Genomic DNA, 8,748 nt, shown 5'->3' with positions numbered 1-8,748 from the left:
ATTAACGACAAATGTTCTATTCAACAGGGTAAAAGTCATTCTTTATATCATTGTAACTTTAATAAACTGTTATTCAACACAGTTTATGCAAAAGCAGCTGAATAACCTTAACAGCCAAACTGTATGACATTCCCTCCTCACCCATGACATATTTCAGAGTTCACAAATCATCAAAAATCTTTGACATTATCTCAGCTATTGTCTTCCATGCACACACCCACTCTGTGTATGTGATTCGGCTGAGTTGAGAGAAGACATTTGCTCTGTGTGAGAGCCATTGCTGTTGTATTCCTTTGTTTGCTGCACATGACACACTCCCTCTCCCACTGTGTGGTAATATGGCTATTTTCTCAGTCAATTTGCCACTCTCAGCATCCAAGCACATGCAAATATGTTAGATGATAGCGATTGGGGCAAAGTGCTTGGTTGTAAAATGTGTACCAACTGTTTAAGGCTAGGTTACTCTTGGGCAGGGGTGTTGGTAGATTTTTGAACTCATGCCTTGTTTCAAGGGGAAAAAGACTAAACTATGCCTACAAATAAAAAGTCAAGATGGTATGCATATTGATAAATGCATTTACTCATAATGTCTGAGAACTGATTTCACCCAGCTCATCTTTACTTGTATGAGTCACATATAGTTGCACACAGTTAAAAGCACTGTGAAGAAAGTGAAGCAAATATCTGCAGTGTGAATGGGTGCTGTAAGATTTATCAGCAGGGCATAAGTTACCAGTATTCTATGGGGCGCCGTTAGTAAAAATAGCACTTACACTAGTTTTCTCACATTTAGCTGAATGTGACAACACATTTTCTGACATTTAGCTGAATGTCTAAATGTAAATGTTAAATATTAAATGTAAATGTTAAATGTCTCGCCAAGTGTAAAACTGAATATTTAGTAGCTCCACAGCCTTGCCCTATTACAGCGCAGCACACAGCCCCGCCCTTGTTGCTGAACTCGAATCAGTGATTCTGCCTCAAAGACCTCAAACACAGCCCCACCCACACCTGACTCTGGGTTAACTAACTGAATTAGTTTTAATGGTCTTATACTTGTATAGCTCTTTTCTATGCATTGCAGCATACTAAAACCGCTTTCACAATATTTGGCCATTCAGCCATTCGCACTCCCACATTCGTGTCATCACCGGGAACAACTGGGGGTTCAGTGTCTTGCTCAAGGTCGTCAAACTCATCAACATATGGACTGGACAAGCTAGGAATCGAACTGCTACTCTTCCAGTTAGGAGATGACCCGCTCTACCTTCTGAGCCACAGCCACCAGCAACATAACATAACATAACATAACATAACAATGATAGGTTGTAGTGTATGTATTTGGCAACTCACAAATATGTTGATTCTGAATGGAACAGTAAAATGTTCACAGACAGCATAATTTTTCTTCCAAAATATGTGATCATGCAATACAGTATCCTCTGCATTGCTCAGCATGAGTTGTACCTCTGTGGCCTTTAGGAAGTAAATAAACTTTTTCACAAAATTTTGATCTGGAAATTTATTAGGATGTTACATATTGAATGAAGATTGTGGGTGTATGGGACTGTCTGTCTCTAAGTGTCAGCCCTGTGATAGACTGGCGACCTGTCCAGAGTATACCCACCCAGTGTCACCTGGGACTGGCTCCAGCCCCCTTGCAACCCTCTTCAGGATAAGCACTGTAGATAATAGATGGATGGATATTAAATGAAGTTTATTCCAGCTTGACAAACTAGTGAAGAATTGTAAGCCTGGGAAAAAGTGCTCCATTCTGACCATGGAACTATTCAGAGAAAGTGTGTTCAGCAAATACAGAATTCCTAAAGCAAAGACATGTAATTTGTCTCTTCTAAAATGGCATGTATAATAAATAATAAGATATAATCCGAACTTATTCACAAAGCACTTTGAAGTGGGATTTTCTCTCTTTTCTGGCTAGCCAACCCGTATGTAGCACCCAGCCGGTCCCCACTGATCGGGTCAGAACCATGTGGCTGTAGCTCCATACCCCCTCACAGAGTACTGTAAATGTATTCATCTAAACGGAGGAGCGCACTGAATCACTTTGAAACCAAAATGGCTACAAGGACTCGACAGTCTGTCTGCTTCTACAGTACAACGCCCTGCTCCTAAATTACCTTAACAGTTTAACATAACTGAAACTCATTGATTAATCACTTTAGAGTCTAAACAACTATAACCTAACCCTGTAGAACTCACAGCAGTACAGACGTCTTATTACAGCTTTATAAATTTAAACTCTATCAAAACTGCCATTTAGCAACTCGTATACGCTTGGAACCTAAACGGGCTCTAGTTCTTTCTTTTTTTTTTGTTTCATGCAACAACACAATCACATAAACATCAAACCTTTAAAAACAACATCAATCAACATCAATGTATCCTGTAAACATTTAAAGCAAGTTATTTACATCAGTGTTAGTAATGGTGTTAGCGTTAGTGATTGCAGCGTTCTTCCACCACCTGTCAGAATAAAGCAAGTTGTTCCCCTTTGCACAAATTCTTGGAGGACAGTCAAGACAGGAGAGTAAATTTAAAATAAAATTCTCCCACCTTAGGCTCCTACCTGCTGGAGTGACACCAAGGTTTGTCGTGGCTAGGACCTGATGTGAGCTAAATTAATTCTGACAAATCATTTCAATTACAATGATAATTTAATATTACAATAATTCAAGGCAGTTCAATAGTTTGGCAGACAATTCAACAGACTAAAAGATGGGGGAAATAAATGCCGTATTAGACAAGAAGATTGTCACAGAGTCAGTCTATTTTAGGTCATAAGCACAGTCAAGTCCATCACATCCCCCCGGCCAGGGTCTCACTCAAACGTCCTTCTTCCGCACGCACACACACTAAGGGTGCTTTCACACCTTAATTCGTTTACTTTGGTTGACAAGTTTGTAAACATGTAGCAATGTCTCCTTGGTTCGGTTTCGTTTCACACACAGAACAATCCAAGCGCACCAAAACACGTCACGTAAAACTACGCGAGAACGTTCTCTCCGCTTATTGGTCAGATGTGTCTGCCGCAAAAACAGAAAAAGTAAATAAAGGAAGAAAGTCCACGTTTCTGTGACGAGAGAGGATAGAGGTTAACATACGCGGGTTGGGCCTCGCCCTGGTTATTTTGTATTACGTTACTTGCATTTACCACTTAAACCAAGTCGTACAGTTTGCCCACGATTCATCCCGGCACGTTTTGGGTGACAGGAAATAAAATCTACCCATAATCCAATGCCCTCAAATTATGTGATTCACGGCCTTTGGCCTCCCGTTTTGGTTCGGTACGCGTTCTCACCAGGAGGACCACACCAGAATTCGCTAGATCATGCGGATCGAGACCACCTCATTTTGGGGGTCTCGGTGCGGTTGCTTTGGTGCGCACTCGAGTGTGATTACCGTGTTCACAACAGACAAAACGAACTGCACCAAGAGGGAAAACGAACTCTAGTTTGATTCAATCGAACTAAACGCTGTAGGTGTGAAAGCACCCTAAAACTACCCTACTCTACTGCAGCAGCATACTGCCTCCTTTTGTACACAGCTCACTTTTGGCTCCCCCGCCAATTCCCGAATATAGTTAACAGGTCATCTCCAGATCAGGATGACCCAATGGGTTAAACAAATGGGCCATGAACCCAAAATGTTCTTGTTTCAGCACACACAAACTATTTACACAGTGAGCTGACATAGTACAGAGGGCTTGCGGAAATTAGTTATTGACTACTGCATATAGTAACTACATGTAATCTACAAACTCTCACTGTAATGTATTACATATTGCATATTAACTGTAGCTTGTTTGTTTCAACCACTACATTACTACAGTTGTTTCACTTGATTGCCTCAAGTTACACACTATTGTTCCTTCTGTTAATCACACAATTGTTTGTACACTTTTTCTAATGTGGGTATCTTTAAAATGGATGGTTTGTCAGTCAGCCTCTTGTTGGACTATTTATGTTGAGACAAAAGCAGATTGGTATAAAAATCATTTGACTTCAGCCATTTGTATACAAGGAAACCAGAACTCCTTAGCTGCAGCAGTAAGCACATTGTTTTTGACTCTGGTATCAAAAAGCAGACTCATTACTGAAACAGTGCAGGGAGCTACCTAGAAATACAAAAGAATCTGACACATACCTGTAGAAAAAATAGCACAAACCAGTACATACACTATGAAGATCACTGGCTACACATGCACCATACCTGTATCAGGCAAGCTTGACTTGAAACAAGTGCCAGAGAGGAAAATCAAAACCTGGTACAATGTTTTAACATTTAGCAAGCAAGTCCTAGTATAAAGTGGAATAAAAGTTCATGTGGAATAAAAGTTCATGTACTGTATTTTTTCTTTTGTACCAAGTGTGATGACTCAGTTCCAGAGAAGGCTTTTCCAGAAGTCAGATGATTCGATTCAATTCATTTTATTTGTATAGTGCCAATACACAACAAAAGTGGTCTCAGGACACTTTATTAAGTAAGGTCTAGACTATTATTAATATTATAGAGGAAAAACCCAACAAATCCTCCTTGAGCAAGCACTTGGTGGGTGGCTGTCTGCCTCAACTGGTTGGGGTGAGTGGATAGAGGAGAGAAAGAAGAAAAGAAGAGCAACTGTCAGGTCCGCTTGGCGCGACCTGCCTCTCTTTCTTTTCTCTCTCCTGCTTTTCTCTTTTTTTGTGGGATCCGCGCCTCAGCTATGTGGCTTTTTGTAATATTAGTGACTCGTGGGTTATCACGCACAGCTGAGGCGCGTTAGGGAGTCACCCTCCTACCTTATTTATACCTCTGGCGGATGCTCCGCCATCGCTGGAGCATTACTCAAAACACGTGTTCTAGATTTCAACGCTGACAGTGACTGTGCTGTTGATTTCTGTTATCCCATTATTTACATGTTGTGTACGTTACTTACGTGACAGGACTTGCATAACGTGCATACCCCGTAACAGCCCTATAGTCATGGTATGTATTTGTACGTTGGTTAATTGTTTTGTGTTACACATCGTTTTGCTTTCCACGCTGACAGTTCCTGTGCTGTGGATTGCATTTTGTACGTTGGTTGTATGTTTAGTGTTATACGGTCCACGCTGACAGTTCCTGTGCTGTGGACCCCTTTGTTTGTTTTTTGTCCGTGAGGTTAGCCAGACGTTACTTTGTTATCCAAGATGACAGTTCCTGTGCTGTGGATAGCCTTTTTGTTTGCTTGTCCTCGAGGTTAGCATGTCTATTCACCTGTCCATCCTCATCCTCCTGAATCCTGCCGTTAGTTTCTCTTTGTACCTGTTTGTCCTGTTCTCCTCAGCCGTCTTTGCTCAGCCCTGGTGGTATGTGTTCATTGACTGTGTCCCTTTTTGTTATCCCCACATTAAAACCACCTGTTTTTTTTTTTACTAGCACCTGGGTCAGCCATCTTGAGTCCTACCTCAGTTCTCCCTCAAATCAAACACTGGGCAAGGTTGAACTATCAGCTTTATCAAAAAAAAAAGTCTTAATATATAGACATATTTGTGCGATGGATTAAGATGGCGCCGACAACTATGGCTGCCTTGTGTACTCATGCTCCCTTGTGTGTGTTGTTTTTCTTTGTTTACAATCAGCGCAGGTGCCCCCCAGGGATGTGGTGTAGTTGCAACAACCTGGAGCTGAACACGCTCAAAACAGTGGACTTCAGGAAGAGCCCTCCCACCTTACCCCCACTTACCATACTTGGCAGCATTGTATCAGCAGTAAAGTCCTACAAGTTCCTGGGCTCCACTATCTCCCAGGACCTGAAGTAGATGTCCAACATCAGGACCATCTTCAGAAGGCACAGCAGAGGATGTATTTCCTGCGTCAGCTCAGGTAGTTTGACCTGGCCCAGGAGCTGCTGATACAGTTCTACAGAGGAGAATTATCGAGTCTGTTCTCTGCATCTCCATCACTGTCTGGTTTGGCTCTGCACCCAAGCAGGACAGGAACAGACTTCAGCAGACAGTCAGGACTGCAGAAAAAAATCATCGGTGCAAGCTTGCCCTACATGGAGAACCTGTACACCTCACGGGTCAGGAGGACAATGGAGAAAATTTCTGCAGACCCCTCACACCCAGGACACAATGTGTTTGAACTCCTCCCCTCTGGATGGCGCTACAGGTCACTGTACACCAAGACAACCAGGCACAAGGACAGTTTCTTCCCCTGGGCCATCACTCTGACCCACGACAGTATGACTGGACAGTAACCCTCAGTGCAATACCTGTAAATATATACCTTGTATACTGTATATATCGATCTGTCAAAGCCAAATTCTGTGTATATAGTACTTTATTTTTACTCCTAAGGCCTATTCCTTTGCTTGATTGCACATTACTTCTTTACTTCTGTTCTCAGCCTTATATTGTTTACTTGACCACTGCTGCCTTACATAAGGACCAATGTTCCCTCTAAGCTGCGCGCTTGCGCAATCGCGCACTCCTCCCGCGTTCTCCGCGCACAGCAAATCTATGCAGGGCATAAAATAAAATCCAACCTGAACTATAAATAAAATAAACACATAACAATGTATTCTGTACCATGCTGCAATGCAACTCAGTGAGTGACAAATGACAACAAGTGGTAATTACAGTAAAACAATGACTAACACTGTCCAGCCAATGATATGATGCAGTTCGCACGTATTTACTTACGCAGCCAATTAATGTCATTAGCTGCGCTTAATGCGCATGTGCCCGTTTTGCAGGTTAGCATATAGCTAACGGTGCAGCGGAGTTAATTAAGAGAGGTAAATGCTGCTAAGCTAACCCTTTACTATGGCGAAACGAACAGGCAGTGGCACATCCACTCACCAAGCCAAAGTAAAAAAGAAATGCGGTTCTTTTAAGATGGAATGGTTGTCGGAGTATGTGCGAACAGAAGAACAAGAGGTGAAACTGGGTGAGATATTTTCTTTTTCGAGTGAGAAAGGGCTGCTCTGCAAAACATGCTGCGAAGCCAAAGTAGCAAGTGAGTTTTCAGAGGGAAAGGTGTGGAGTGAATGGAAGTTGGACTACCTCAAGCGTCACATTCAGCAGAAAAGTCATTTGAATGCTATTGCAATTGTACGAAGACGCAAGATGGGAATGGGGATCGGTACATTACTGCAGGAGAGCGCAAAAGATCGAGAGAAGAGGAACGAGCTATCACACAAAAAGAAATCTGACCCCGAGCAAGTTAAAGTTCTCATCGACAGTGTTCTACTTGCCATCAAAATGAATGCATCAATGCTGTCGGTTCAACAAATCCACGATCACATGGCAAAATATGTGAGTATACCAGAAAGCTGGCGAAGCAAAAATTATGCCTTTGAATTTGTGAACTCAATCAATGAGATAGTGCAGAATGAGACGATGTTCAATGTTAAAAAAGTACCCTGGCATACCCTGATAATAGATGAGAGCATAGACATAACAGTGCACAAAATGCTAGTCCTATATATAGTCCTAATCTTGAAGTGGCACATTTGGACCAGCTGATGCGCATAAAGTCAAAGCAAGAAGCAGACGGGGCCATCAACCTGGACAAAGTCTACAACCACTGGAGAAGTGAGAAGGACAGAAGGGAAAAATAAGGTGAAATTTAAGTCCCCGATCAGATTTGTGCTTATTCTAGTGTCATTTATTAAGGATTTTAATTTATGGATATTAATCATTAAATTATGTTACTAGATTATGAGTAGCAGAAATGCTAATAAAAAATGGTGTAATTACCGGTATATACAGGTCTCAATTCTTCCAGAGCAGGATCCTCACCCTGACTTACAACATACTACACAGCTCATGAAAAACAAGATTGTCTTTTTCATTGTAGGTGGGCCAAATCACTTGTACTAAAAGTAATCTAACTGAAATTACTGCTGTAATTTGATTCTTTTAATAAGCCATGTAACTTGTTATGATCTCAGGTTTTGGACAGGTGTGATACTGGTGGGTCCACAGTGTGCACGTCTGATGTTGCTCACAGTGGTCCAAGGAATTCTCAGGGAGTTTGTGTGTATGCTCAGACACATGAAAAATTAGGGGGAACATTGATAAGGACATGTACATATGCATTGCAGTGGACCTGGAAACAATGCAGGTGGGCCACTCCAGGCTTTTCCAGGCTAGCGTTAGCAGCCAAGATAAGATAAGATCAACCTTTCTTAGTCACGCAACAGGGAAACTGTAACTGTTAAGCAATGAGTGTGAGGTAGGACCCAAAATGCAGACTCTGAAACTCAGAAGAGGAGTGACAACAGAAAGGAGCTTATTGGATATAAAGCCAGAGTAACAGAGTGGAACGAGGCTTGGCTAGGACCAGGAGAACCAGGGCCTGCAGGAGAGTCGGTGGCAGGTAATAGGTAGACCAGAGGACCGGGATGAGCAGGGGGAAAAGACAGGCGATGACAGACACCAGGAGGGCCAGAGGAGCTGGGTTGTGGAGGTGAGGAGGGAGCCACTTTAATACTGTTAGACAGTGTCACAGTGTCATGTTTGCTTGGCTGCACCTTCCGCCTTTTGTTTTCGGTTTCTGTTCACGCCACATTCCACACATTTCCTCAATCAACACCAGCTGCACTCACTTAGCCTTCACCTGACTCTACTTATATCCTACTCACATGACTCTCCTTGCCAGTTCATCTTAGTTCTTGGGCCGACTACCAGCACCATGTTTCTTTTGGATTACTTTGCCTTTTTGTATGCCTTCTACCCTTGCCTTTTTTCCCTGTTT

This window comes from Monopterus albus, unplaced genomic scaffold, assembly GCF_001952655.1.
Source record: "Monopterus albus unplaced genomic scaffold, M_albus_1.0 scaffold379.1, whole genome shotgun sequence".
NCBI classification, from domain to species: Eukaryota; Metazoa; Chordata; class Actinopteri; order Synbranchiformes; family Synbranchidae; genus Monopterus; species Monopterus albus.
Note: the sequence above shows the minus strand (reverse complement) of the source record.